The following is a 13,057-nucleotide window of genomic DNA, read 5'->3' as shown; positions in this document are numbered from 1 at the left end:
AACACAGATAAGGGGAGCCTCCAAGGCGGAGCTGCATCCAGGCCTGGGCTGGGACTGGTTTTACCCAGTCCCAGAGGCAGCTGCACTCCCACTGCCAGTGGGGACCTGTCCGAGCCTGAGCTCCTGCCTCCCCACCTGCACAGAGCTGGATTTTGCAAGCCAAGGCACAGGAGGCGTGAACAGCCCAAGCCTGACCTTGAACACAAGCTCGAGGCACCAGTTAGAGGCATTTATGTTAACAGCCCTGGGTGACAGGAACCAGAGAAACACAATTAATGCAACACAGGGTATTGGCTCTGAGATCAATTCAAGTTCAATTTTTGTAACAATACCAGAAAAATGAGCTGAAGGTTATCTACACAGAAAAAAAGCATCATGCTAGCATAGTAACTCAAAGTTATATTTTCATGTAAAAAGGCACAATAGTGAATTACAAACTGAATTCTGCAGACATCTCCAGTGCCAGTGCAACCAACAAACACAAAATAGTTCTATACTGACTTTCTAATTAGTATCATCATTCATACAAACTCCACTAATAGGTATTCACATAAAGCTCAATCTTGGTAACTTAAGCTACTCTCCTTAAACTCTGCCTACAGACACTGGTTACCTACAGAAACCACCACAGAACCTTCTGACCCAACAACTTTGCCTTTATCAATGGTCTGGAGCAGCACCATAAAATCCAGCAAACCCCAAATTTGGAAACCAGAGACAAAACTGTTATTTGTAAAATGATAAATAAAGAATACCAGTTTTCCTGTAGCTTTCTACCACTCAGCGAGAGGCTCAGCCCCACAGCCACTGAGTTCTAGATCCATCCTGAAGCCCACAGCCTCTGAATTTCACTCTCACGTTCAACCATTCTTAATTTTTTCTCCATGCAGAACAGGAAACAACCAGCTAAACTGATTAACTCAGACCTTTTAGGGTCTGTTATTCAGCACAGCTCGGTCCTTACCAAACCTGGAGCACACCAACACTAGCAGATCCACAATCAGCCCCAGCAGGTTTTATTCCAGAGGACAGCAATCCATGTTGTTCTCCTCCATGGAGTCTCCTGCCTTCTTAATGAGCAGCCAGGCTACTGAAACACACAAAAACCTGCTGTTCTTTGAAGCACTTAAGCCAGCAGGATACTGGTATGTTTCGATATTTTCCCTGCACAGATCAGAGCGAGGCAAAGTGGGAAAAGAACATTACAGGCGTTCCTACAAAGCAGGCACATTTCATTTTCTATTAGCAACATCCCAAGGGACACTTTAGCGCTCTGCAAATATGGCCCTGGAAGACTGGGAAGTTGCTTCCTGAGTACCAGTCATTAAAGAAAGATATTAGAATAACTTATATTCTTCTACACCAAGCAAAAGCCAGAGTCATTTCCCCATCCTACGTATGAGACCTAAGAAAAGCAAGATCAGGAACATCATAACTACTCTTTAATGTATTTCCCCTAAACTGATTATCATTTAATGATTTCTCTCTAAAGGAAAAAAAAAAAAACAACCAACCACAGAAACAAAACCCCGATTTCTGTATCAAGAGAGACTATCAGCATTTTTATGAAGTAACAAATTAGGCCTTTGGCATTTCCCAGCAGTGATCCAAGATTTGAGGCTCCATAAAAGCTCCAAGTTTTAAAGCAATCAAATGGCTGACAGCTGGAACAAAACTAGCGTGATTAACCAGTTATGTAAATAATGATGTGGTCAGTGCAAGCTGAATTCATTTCTGCATTATGCCTACATTATACCGGACATCAGATGTTTGTGAACTCTTCATTAAATGTGACTGTAGGAATAATGGAAGTGAAAACCAACATGAACATCACCAGCCAGGGACCTCTCCTCTGGTCCCTCCACAACCACCACATAACTCATAAACAGCACTTTTTTAGCCCAAATATTACCCACCACTGCTTAGCTTCTACCTAGTGAACAAGTCAACTTCTTTTTCTCAGGAGACAAGTCCATGGAGAGATGGAGAAAAACGGAGAGAGCCCATTTATTTACAAGGGTCTGGAGTGACAGGCCAAGGGAGAATGGCTTCAAACTGACAGGAGAGCAGGGTTAGATGGAATATTGGGAAAGAATTCCTCCCTGTGAGGGAGGTGAGGCCCTGGCACAGGTTCCCAGAGATGCTGTGGCTGCCCCTGGATCCCTGGGAGTGTCCAAGGCCAGGTTGGACAGAGCTTGGAAAAAGCTGGGACAGTGGGAGGTGTCCCTGCCATGGTAGGGGTGACACTGGATGAGCTCTGAGGTCCCTTCCAACCCAACCCATTCAGGGATTCAAAGACCCTGTGAGTGCTACATTACATTTCTTAAAGGCTGATAATAATTTTCATTCCTCAGCAGATGTAAAAGTCAAGCTGCTGTGTCAGAGAACTGTTGTGACACAAAGGTAGCGTTGCAGAATTACTTCATGGAATCAAGGAAATGACAATCAGCACCCCCAAGTCAAACTTCCTCAAATGGAACCCACAGTCAATTTGGCCTTATCAGAATTTGCCTTCAGGAATGCACACTCATGGGTCGTTTGTGCTTGATAATTTTTGATAACATAGTTAAATATTTAATATGGGTAAGATTATCGCTGAAATTCTGTCGAGCTAGTTTACCATTACTTCAAGCTTATAAAGGAAAATTTATCAAAAGTTTTGATTCTTCCCAGTAAAACTCCATACTTGAGTTTGTTCAAAAATAACACATCTGAGAATCAGCCAAGACAAACATATTTAGAAGTAACTCCTAAACAGGCTGCATTTCACTAAAGATACCATTACAATATATTTCTATTTCTAATTTTAAAAAATCATTCATCCCACATTTCACACCCCAACAATACAATTTCCTATGACCTCCTGTCTCACAAAACACAGCAACACACCAGAATTATGCAAGAGTTCTGTATTACCATAAAACAGATATTTCAGTGGGGAGAACAATAAAACTTAATCTCGTGGCCTGATTTGCATTTTGAACTCCTCGAGTCGGACTCTACAGCCCATAACATCTGCAACAGCTTCACAATCCTAACAAGTCCTTTAGGCCTCCTGTTGAAAATGGATGAGCATGTAGATAATTCAGGTTATTTTTCTTAATAAATGAGAAGAAAAAAAATACGTCCAATTGCTGTAAATTTAAAATCTCACTTGGCTTTTCAGATCAGTGTCGATACGGTACTTGAGAAGGGGGAGGGGGAAGCATTACACACCCATAAAACTGAGACCAAACGCTGCCAGTTTTAAAGCCTTAGAGCTTTAAATCTGAACATGAATATTTTAACATTTACATTAAAGCCTTACGGCTTTAAAATAGGGGACTTCCATTGTGGGCAGCCTGTGATAATTACTGCTTCAATATATTTTACAGCAATAATGTAATACAGCTCGCTGACTACCCAACGCTAATCTGTAGCATCACAGGTACTGCAGGTAAAAAAAAATTTAAAAATATATATGAAGTACGTATCAGTGTAAATATATAGAAAGAGAGAGAATACCACAGAATCACAGAAATTCACGGAATTATTAGGGTTGAAAGGGTCCTCTGGAGATCATCTAGTCCAAGCCCCCCCTATAGAAAACAGCCCCTTAAAAATTATTAAAAGCATTAATACACATCTCCGGAACAACGATATTACTGAAAATACAACAAAATAACCCCCGGCCCTCCGGGATGGAGGTGAACAAGGCGGGGGCGGGGGTCGGACAGGGCGGACCGGAGCCCCCCCGCCCCAGCGCCGCCGCCGGGAGCCCCCCGAGCCCGCAGGCCCCGCCATCCCCCGCAGCCCCGGGAGGCCCATCGGGAGCCAGGCCCAAACTTGGAGCCGCGGGGGCCGAAGCCATCCCTGCCGCCGCCCGCCCAGCCACCCACCGGCGACAACAAAGGCCACCGCGGCCCCGCGCCCTCCCCGCGGGGACCCCCGGGGGCCCTTCCCGCGCCCACCCCGCGCCCCGCGGAGGGGAAAGGCGGGGCCGCGGCGGCCGCCCGCCCGTTCCCCCCCGTCCCGCAGCCCGCGGGAGCCGCGCTGACCTGCGGGCGCGGGGCGGGCGCGGTGTCCCGGTGTCCCGGTGCCCGGCGGCCGCGGGCTGCGCTTGACACCCACACGCACCATCCAACATGGCGGCGGCGGCCGCGGGGAGGCGGCGGAGGAGGCGGAACCGGCGGCCGCGCGCGGCCCCGAGGCGCGGCCGCGCTGAGGGCGGGGGGGACGCGGCGCTGCCCGTCCCCTCCTTCCCTCCCTCTTCCCTTCCTTCCCTCCCTCTTCCCCTCCTTCCCTCGCTCCTGGGGCGGCTCCTCGCAGTCAAACCCGGCGCCAGTGAGGAGCGAGGCAGGACCGGCCCCCGGGCAGGGGCGGTTTTTTGATGGAAGGAGAGCGCCTGGGGAGCCCCCTCAGTGCTCGCAGCGCCTGGGGGTCCCCCAAAAACCTGGACGAAATAATACAAAAAAAGTCTGTCGTTACAAAATAACCACAGTTATGGGACAAGGGAACGCTTTAGAGAAGGAAATCAACCCTTTAGAGAGGGTTCGGGGCTGGTTGTGATGGAAGGAGAACACTGGGGATCCCCCTCAGTGCTCACAGAACCCAGGAGGAGCTGGTTTCAGAGCTAGAGATCCCCCAAAATCCAGGGACAAAAAAAAAAAAAATACAAAATAATGGCTATCAGTACAAAATAACCACATTTATGCATGAGGGTACACTTCAAAGCAGGTTTGGGGCTGCCTTTGATGGAAGGAGAAGGCTTGGGGAACACACCACCCCTCCACACTCACAGCACCCAGGGGAAACTGATTTCAGGGCAGGGTAGACTCCCAAAAATCGAGGTCCAGTGTGGGCTGGCATCCCTCAAAGCAGAATCATAAAATGAATTAGTTCAGAAAAGAATTGAGATCAAGTCCAACTTGTGGCCAAACACCCCCTTGTCAACCAGACTATGGCACTGAGTGCCACATCCAGCCTTTAAACACCTCCACGGACAGCGGCTCCACCACATCCTTGGGCAGCCCATTCCAATATTTAATCCATCTTCCTATGAGAAAATTCCTCCCAACATCCAACCCGAACCTCCCCAGGGGCACAGCTCCCATTGCCTCACACAGCACAAATACTACACTTTCCCCCCCTCCCAGTGAAAGATGCAAATAGAAAATAAACACATTTATGGCTAAGGGGACACTTTATGGACACATTTGTGGATCAGGGTTGCCACTCGGGGTGATGAAGGGGAGCTCAGCAGGGACGCAGAGGCACGAACGTGGCAGGAGGAGCCGGGAGGTCTGGGTGGGTCGGAGCTCACGTCCTTCCCCTTGGGATAATGACTAAACCTGTGTCCGGCATCGTGGGCTGGAGGAGGTATTGCTCTCATTGTAGTCCTCCCTGAATATATTTGTTCCCATCTTAAAACCATGAGAGACAATTCAAGGAAACGGGGCTGCTCGGGAGACAGTCGGGATTGGCGCAGGCCAGGGGAGAAGCTGGATAGCAGAGCTCTGCTTGGATCACTGCTGGCACAGGGCAGTGCTGCTGGTTATTTAAAACCCAAATTCCTGAGGAATCGTGCCTTATGAAAGCATAGGAAAACAGAAATGTGGAGCAAAATCCAGTTTATGAGTCACTGCTTTTAAGTGAAAGGAAGGTCAAGCTGAGCACTGCAAACTTCATCAAATCCCAGAATAGTTTGGGAAGGGACCTTAAAAACCATCTCGTTCCAATCCCTGCCAGGGGCAAGGACACCTCTCACTATCCCAGGTTGCTCCAAGACCCCATCCAGCCTGGCCTTGGAAACTTCCAGGGATGGAGCATCCACCACTTAGAGCCCAACCCTTCCTCCCATGGAGCCACTATCAAATCTGCCACAGATCTGAGGTTTAAATACAGAAGAACGAGGACTGCAGTGAAACACCGAGTGAGCTGTATTAAAAGCAACTTGTTTAGAAATGCTGCACATTCCAATGCCTTGAACACCATCTGGGAAGCTCCAAATCTTCTGCGGCGAGCTGTGATTCTGGCTTAGCTGCTAACCTTGAGCTAGGCAGGATTAAATTCTGGGTGAAAAAAATAAGGGATCAGCACACATCTGATGGTATCAGCAGGAGCTGAAAGAGTACTTCCCCCTCTTCTCTGCAAGAAAACAGCAATGATGGAAACCCAATGTTTCTGTGCACGTTCATTAATCCTAATGATCTGGTGCTGACAGCTCTAAAGGAGGAGAAGAAAGCTCTTGGTTAAAATAAAATGGGAAGAACAAGATTGTTCCTGCTGCCTTCTCTCCTGCCTATGTTCCTTCCAGATCTGGGCAGACAGCTCTCCAGAGCAGGAGGCAGCTTCCCCTCCATTCCCAGCTCCATCCCAGGTGTCTGTCTACATCATTAAGTGTGCAAATCAGCAAACCCAGCAAAAACCTCCTGCAGTTGGCACACTTCCACCAAAAAAACTGTTTTCTATCAACCAGATCAAGCCCCTTAGTGCAAGTAAAACAAACCAGCCAAGTAAAATCACTTATTTTTTGATTATTACCTCCTTGTTAATGCCTTAAATTGCAGTGTTCCTGCTACCCAAGGCAGACACGAGTGCTAGAGCTGCACCAGTAGAGCTTTGCCCAAGCTGCACAGGGATGTTCCCTCCTGGTGGCCTTGTGGCAGTGGATTTACGTCTCTTGCTTCATATTAGCAACAGGAGGTCGTTGTCCTGTGATTTTAAACCCAGGAGCTGGTGCAGAACACTTCCCTTTGGAGCAGGTTGTCCTGGATATTGACCCGAGCCATCTCTGATCCTTCCCAGCCCACAACATTTCAGCTGTGTTGGCAGAACCAGAGTCCAAGGTCACGATTTGCAGTCTGAGTTGGGCACCAGGAGCTGGCACCACCCTGATAACCAGCAGAGCAATCCACACAGAGAAGGCAGCTCACAGACTCCAAGATATCCTCGAGATACGGAAGGGACTCACAAGGAACATCAAATCCAACTTGTGGTCCTGCACAGGACAACATCAAGGATCAGGGACACCTTTCACTAGACCAGGTTGCCCAGAGAAGCTGTGACAGGTTTGAGAGGGCTTGGAGCAACATGGGATAATGGAAGGTGTCCCTGCCCATGGCAGGGGTAGAACTGGAGGGGTTTTGAGATCCCTTCCAACCCAAACTGTTCTGTGATTCTATGAATCCCACCCTGTGCCTGAGAGCATTGTCCACACATTCCTGGAGCTCTGGCAGCCTTGGGGCCATGACCATTCCTAGGGGAACCTGTTCAGTGCCCCAGCACCCTCTGGGTGAAAAACCTTTTCCTAATAACCTAAACTTCCCTGGCACAGCCCTTGGGTCCTGTCACTGGTCACCAGAGAGGAGCTGGTGGCAGTGGATCCAGAGAGTGGGAGTAGAGGGACCAAGGCAAGGAGCAGGAGGATAAGGAGTGGGATGTCTGGAATGCAGGAGGCTCTCCCAGAGAAGATGAGAAAGGCACATCCTCCCCCAGCTGCCCTCCCAACAAACCTAGGGGAGAGCAGCTGCCAGGGAGCCCCGGGAGGGCCTGTTCCACAGCCATAATGGGAATATCACCCACGTGGGGCTGAGCACACCACTAATTAGCTAATGAGTTTGTTCCAAACGTCTGGCCATGGTGCGAGGGACAACAGGAGCAGCACTTGAAAAGCCCTGAACGATGACAAGGGCATTTGTCTCTTGTCGCTGACCCCAGCCCCGCATTAACAAATAGGTCACAAACAACGGTGCTTTGCAGTGATCTAATCCTCCAGCCATATGTCGGCTGCCCGAAAAAAACACTGCACAGAAAACGCCCCAAAGCTCTGCAAAAATCCCAAGGAAAACTCGATAAATATATCCCTGCCGTTTGAAATTTGATTTCCTCACTCTATTGTTCCTCATTTCCTGAGAGCTGGCTTGGTGGATCACATTTTCTGCTTCAATCTCCAGTGCTTGTAAGCAAACAAGACTGAATCTCATTATCCTGATGCACGGCCCTGGCTGTGTGCAATCCGATCTCTAAATCACAGTCATTTTGCTCCTTTACTGATTTTCCTTCCCACTCCTAACCTGCAGGTCCTTCAGAGGAATCAATGCAGAAATAGAGACGAGCATCATCTAATGAAGGTGTGTTTAATGTTCAGCGTTTCGGGCTGGATTAAATAGCCGAGTGAGAAACGGCCTCGTGCCTCGGGAGGTTGGGCACCCTCTCCACTCCAGTGGCAGCTGGAGCTTCCCAGCCTTCCCAGGAAGCCACATGCTTCCACATGGGATAAATGGGGACTTCAGTCCCTAAGAGCCCAATTTGGGAAATCTGCTAATTAAATAGTCTGGGCAAACACAATCATCATTGTCCTTAGAGCCAAAGCAGCGAGTTGTTTCTCAACGAGCACAGACCCTCCTCGGAATTTTCTGATCTGTCTGCATGTTGCTGACAGTGATAGAGAATATATTCAGATTATACAACTTGGTGTTCACCCCGGGTTATTCTCTCCTGGATTCATGAATATTTCATTGAAATATGCAAAGTCTGAGTTACAGCCTTGTCTGCTTCAATTAGACACACGGATCCACGGGGTCTGCAGCCCTACCACGCTTCCAGGGTTTGTCTACAAAGCGAGGAGAACCAAAATAAGAGTTTAGCTCCCATCATATTTAGCCTGGCTTCTTCAGGCATCTTTAAATAAGGCAGAAAAGCAGAAGGATGGGAATGAGGGAGAGTAGGACCCAGTGAGCCTGTGGCTGAGTTCAGCTGGAAGCAACCCAAGCTAATCAGAACGGAGCCAGCAGGAGGGGGCTCGTTCCCTTCGTGATGCAGACAAACTCGTAGAACTGTTTCCAATGCAAATATTCCTTTTGACAAGTTCAAAATTAATACACCTCTAATATGGGTATTCAAACCAGACCTTTTCTGAACACGCTGGCAGATTCATGAAAAGAGAAGGGAGAATGCAAGCCCAGCACATTCTGATTTTCTCAAAATGAATGTGCTCTGACAGTGCAAGAGGCAGTTTGAATGTGCTTAGTTCTAGTAATTACCAAGTGTTGTGTTTCTTTAGAAGCTGGAGCTGTTCTCATCATGTGGGCACCTTCCCTCATTCCTTTCTCCTTACTGCTCCGGAGGTGCAGTTTCTCCCATGCCACAGCAAGGAGCCAAGGCTACTGTGCTGCTTACATTAAATCCCACAGAAGCCTCGGGGTGAAATTCCACAAGTTTTAATTGACCTAAGTCAGGGTGTTGTGGTTCCTGCCCTTCCTCCACCACCCCTTCCCATTCCCTCCCTGCCACCAGCACCGGCTTATACCACCTGTGGTGAAGATTAATCACTTTTTTTGGAGGGGAGCATTGCTTCTCAGCCAGTTCAGCTCCCTGAACCAGCTCACCAGAGGCTCAGATCAGCACCCACATCAGCAGCAGAGAGAGGACAGGGCCATGCAAGGCCACACCGACTGCTGACAAGGTATTTTTCTAGGTTTATAGGACACAAGGAACACATTTGACCTAAAGAGCCTGGATCTGCTGCTTATTTCCAGGCTGGGAGCACTCACCCATTAGGACCATCTGCACAGTTTGGAGTGGCAGGCTCAGGCCCAGCAAAGTCAGGCTTATTTATTGTCGCCATCTGGTTCCTCAAAGCAAGTCACCAAGGCAGAGCCTGTGAGCTCCTGCTGGAGGACAGGCATTCCCTTTTGCTTGGTACAGTTTGTTCTATCCCTCTTCACTTCCTCCTTGTCACAACAAGAGGACTTCCTGCCAGGATGGAGCTGATGGACAGAATTCCTCCTCCTCATTCCTGCAGCCACCCAAAGAATGTCACCCTGAGAGTCAGACCCTCCCTTTTGCCCCAGGCCCATCCTCGGCCTGATAGAGGCTCCATAATAACTTCCCAACTGCAGGATGACCTGGGCAGTTGCATAAGGATCTCACGTGGCCAGGGATTGTCCTCACTCCTCCCAGCTGTTTCTAACCTTGAGGGAAAACACCCTGAGGAACGTGTCAGGAGTTACGCTCATGGCTCTGCAGAATCCTCTTGGATTTGGGTCTCCTCTCTCCTGCTGGGACAGGGATTTTTGGCTGGTCCTGGCTGGAAACGGTGTCAAAAGACTTTGTACCCTTGTAGAAGGGGGAGAAATGATGTGTACCTACAGTCAAGCACCCACTTGGCCACTGCTGGCAGAGGACGTGGTCCAGCACAAGGAGTTCCATTTTTAAGCACAAAACCCCAGAAAGCACCACATTCTCCACAGGAATCAGATGCAGCAATTCATCCACCCCTTACCTGGGGTGAATCAGGGGCACCAACACTGAAATCAGCATTGTCACACAGTGTGGTGCTCACAGAGAGTTGGGGCATCACGGGGACAACTGGAGCTCCTTTCACGTGGGCTCTGCTCCCAGAACATCCGATGCCTGGAAAGCCACCTCAGCTCCAGCCCTGGGAGCTGAGCAGCACAGCCACAGCCAGTTTTAGCTCAAATTTCAGAGCCTTGCTCTCAGACACAAAGATGTGACCCCCCAAAGTAGAGCAAGTGCTGGAAGCTGCAGGTATTTTGTGTCTTTTAAACAGAGAGGCTGGAACAGTGCTGCCACAGCCCTGGATTACAGCTGGATGCCCATCAATGAAAAGCTGGTAGCTTTCCCCCTTGACAGATGAAAACTGAGAGCTGTCTGTTTGGTTTGTGTTTGCACAGCACCCAGCCAGTCACTTAATTAGTTGGCCCAATTTCTGGGTTTCTGATTCCCACTCTTGCAAGTAACTTCCTCCATTCCCAGGCTCACAGAGCCAGTTGAAACTTTCATATCTGCATGCACGGTTGTGACTCCAAACCTGTCCCTGCTGCCCCATCTCATCCTCAATGGGGCTTCCCAGAAGCTTTCACTCTGTAAAAAACCCTAAACAACGCTGCAGAGCTGTAAATACACGGTCCCTGTGTAATAAACAAGCAGATTAAAAAAATTCACCAGCTGGGCTGGAAGAGATTCATGACAAGCCATCGGGGCTCCACAAAGCAAACAAACTTCACAGCACTGCAGGCAAGAATTCCTCCAGAACGTGTTCAATCCTATCACTATCCAGCCAAGCTGCTCCATGGATCAGCCCTGCTCTGGGCACCTCGAAAACTTGGTGGAAGGAAAATGTCCCTCCTCAACAACAGCAAGTCTCAGGAGCCATTTGAGCACCTTAGCCAGTCAAGCAGGTTATAATTGGCTGTAATTAATACTCCTACGAGCTTCCACATTCTTATGGACTGAGATGGAGAAATACAGGACTGCTCCCTGACCCTGTGAACACGAGAGGAAGTCAAAGGGGTCTGTTGCCTTGTGATTTTTAGAAATCAAACATCTCTGATAGGAGAAGGTGACAGGCAAGCACCAGCGCTGCTGGGAACTGGCTGTGCACAGCCCCATTTTTTCTGGGGCACAAACCACAATAACCTCAATCAAAATAACTGCAGAGCGAGTTGCTACAGACAGCAAGTTTCCTCTGTCCCTCAAGAGCATTTTGGGAGGGGCATGGGGTGCAAACCACACAAAACCACAAGAGATTCTAGCAGTACTGAGAGTGGCCTTTGGTGAAACATCAGCTGAATAATCCAATCCAGGAGGGGTGAAAACTAAAGAAGCCCAAAATGCCTGATGTCATGAAAACCCCACATGTGTCAGCAGTGGGCTGGAAGAAGGGTTTGTGGCACCTGCACAGCTCAGCTGAGGAGTTCTTTGTGCTCAGCAGGATCTCCAGCACTCGGGGAGGAAGGGCTGGGCTGTGCAGGCCATTTCCTCCACAAAGCCACCGACTGACCCTCAAATGCAAACTGACAGGCACTTCCACACAGCACCCTGTGCCTTGTTCCTCATTACAGGCACCTTCCAGAGTGTCTGCATCAGCTTTTCCAGCTTGCCCTGGAGAGAGAAACGTGAGACTCCGATGTTTTCCCTCCAGGCAGGGCAGGACCTCTTGTTTTGCTCTGAGATCAGAGCCTGGGGGGAGGCAGGGAACTGGAGATGCTGTCACTCAACCAGTGCCTCTTTCAAGATGCATCTTGCAGACACAGCTCCAGTTTGGGAGGTGCCCAGAATTCCTGAATCCAAGGAGAACACGGTGTGCAATTCTGTCTGCTCACTCACTTATCAGTGAGGATCATCATGGTTTGGGTGGGAAGGGACCTTAAAGATCATCCAGCCCAAACCCCCTGCCATGGGCAGGGACACTTTCCACTATCCCAGGTTGCTCCAAGCCCTGTCCAGCCTGGCCTTGGACACTCCCAGGGATCGAGGGGCAGCCACAGCTTCTCTGGACAACCTGTGCCAGGGCCTCCCCACCCTCACAGGGAAGAATTTCCCCCTAATATCTAATCTAACCCTGCCCTCCTGCAGCTTAAGGCCATTCCCCCTTATCCTATCACCACACACCCCTGTGAAAAGTCCCCCTCCAGTTATATCTTCCCATTATCCTCAAACATTTGCTATAAACACTGCCAGTGCTCAGATTTTGGACTGGACACCTGGTTTTAAGCAGGATGGATGTTCTTATCTTCCCACACATTGGCTCCAGACCTTCATGTTTATCATCCTGCAGAGCAGAGGCCGAGAGCAGCAGCCACGTGCTGTTTTCCCCAGCCCTCCTGGGTTTCTCCCAAAAGCTCCATCCCTGTGGAGCTCCTTTCCCCAGACTCCCCATGGACTGGCACGTGTTCCACCCTCAAGCCTAAAGCCTCCCCTGAGCCTTGCAGACACTTGGCACTTTCCCTAAGCCTTCGGCACCCAGGGGTGCTCAGGGAGATTTAAACATATGCTAAAATGATTTACTGAACTGTCTCTGCCCCGGGGAGCCAAGAACAGCACAGCTGCAAACCACTGGAGGCTGCATTCCTGATCCCAGCTGAGGGAGCAGCAAGCAGGTATCAGGTTGGGATATAGGATTTGTGCTAACCTGGTTTCCAGAGGGAGAAGACACAGGTGCCCACCCTGGAGAGGGTCTGGAGCCCCTGCTCAAGTTGTTTTTGAGTGTCTCCCACAAGAGATTCCAGTCCTTTGCACCCAGTCCAGAATGTTCCTGTTGCTCCAGAGGTTT

The 13,057-nt window shown here is 49.4% G+C and overlaps 1 protein-coding gene across 17 annotated transcripts in view; it reads right to left on the bottom strand.

The window, feature by feature from the left end:
• EPN2 (epsin 2) overlaps window positions 1-13,057 on the bottom strand; it is a 56,377-nt gene that overhangs the window by 35,557 nt on the left and 7,763 nt on the right. For 3 of the 17 annotated variants that reach the window (XM_086854932.1, XM_086854946.1, XM_086854937.1), the window contains exon 1: window positions 4,038-4,161. The exons of 4 other annotated variants lie outside the window; for them this stretch is intronic. The gene's annotated coding sequence lies outside the window, so the exon portion shown is untranslated. Of the gene's footprint in view, window positions 1-964; window positions 1,169-4,037; window positions 4,264-13,057 lie in introns of those variants that run through there. 10 more of the 17 variants (XM_086854933.1, XM_086854949.1, XM_086854936.1 and 7 more) reach the window with 9 other exon arrangements.

This window comes from Cyanistes caeruleus, chromosome 17, assembly GCF_971803275.1.
Source record: "Cyanistes caeruleus chromosome 17, bCyaCae1.hap1.1, whole genome shotgun sequence".
NCBI classification, from domain to species: Eukaryota; Metazoa; Chordata; class Aves; order Passeriformes; family Paridae; genus Cyanistes; species Cyanistes caeruleus.
The sequence above is the reverse complement of the archived record's forward strand: the minus strand, read 5'-3'. Positions and strand labels throughout refer to the sequence as shown.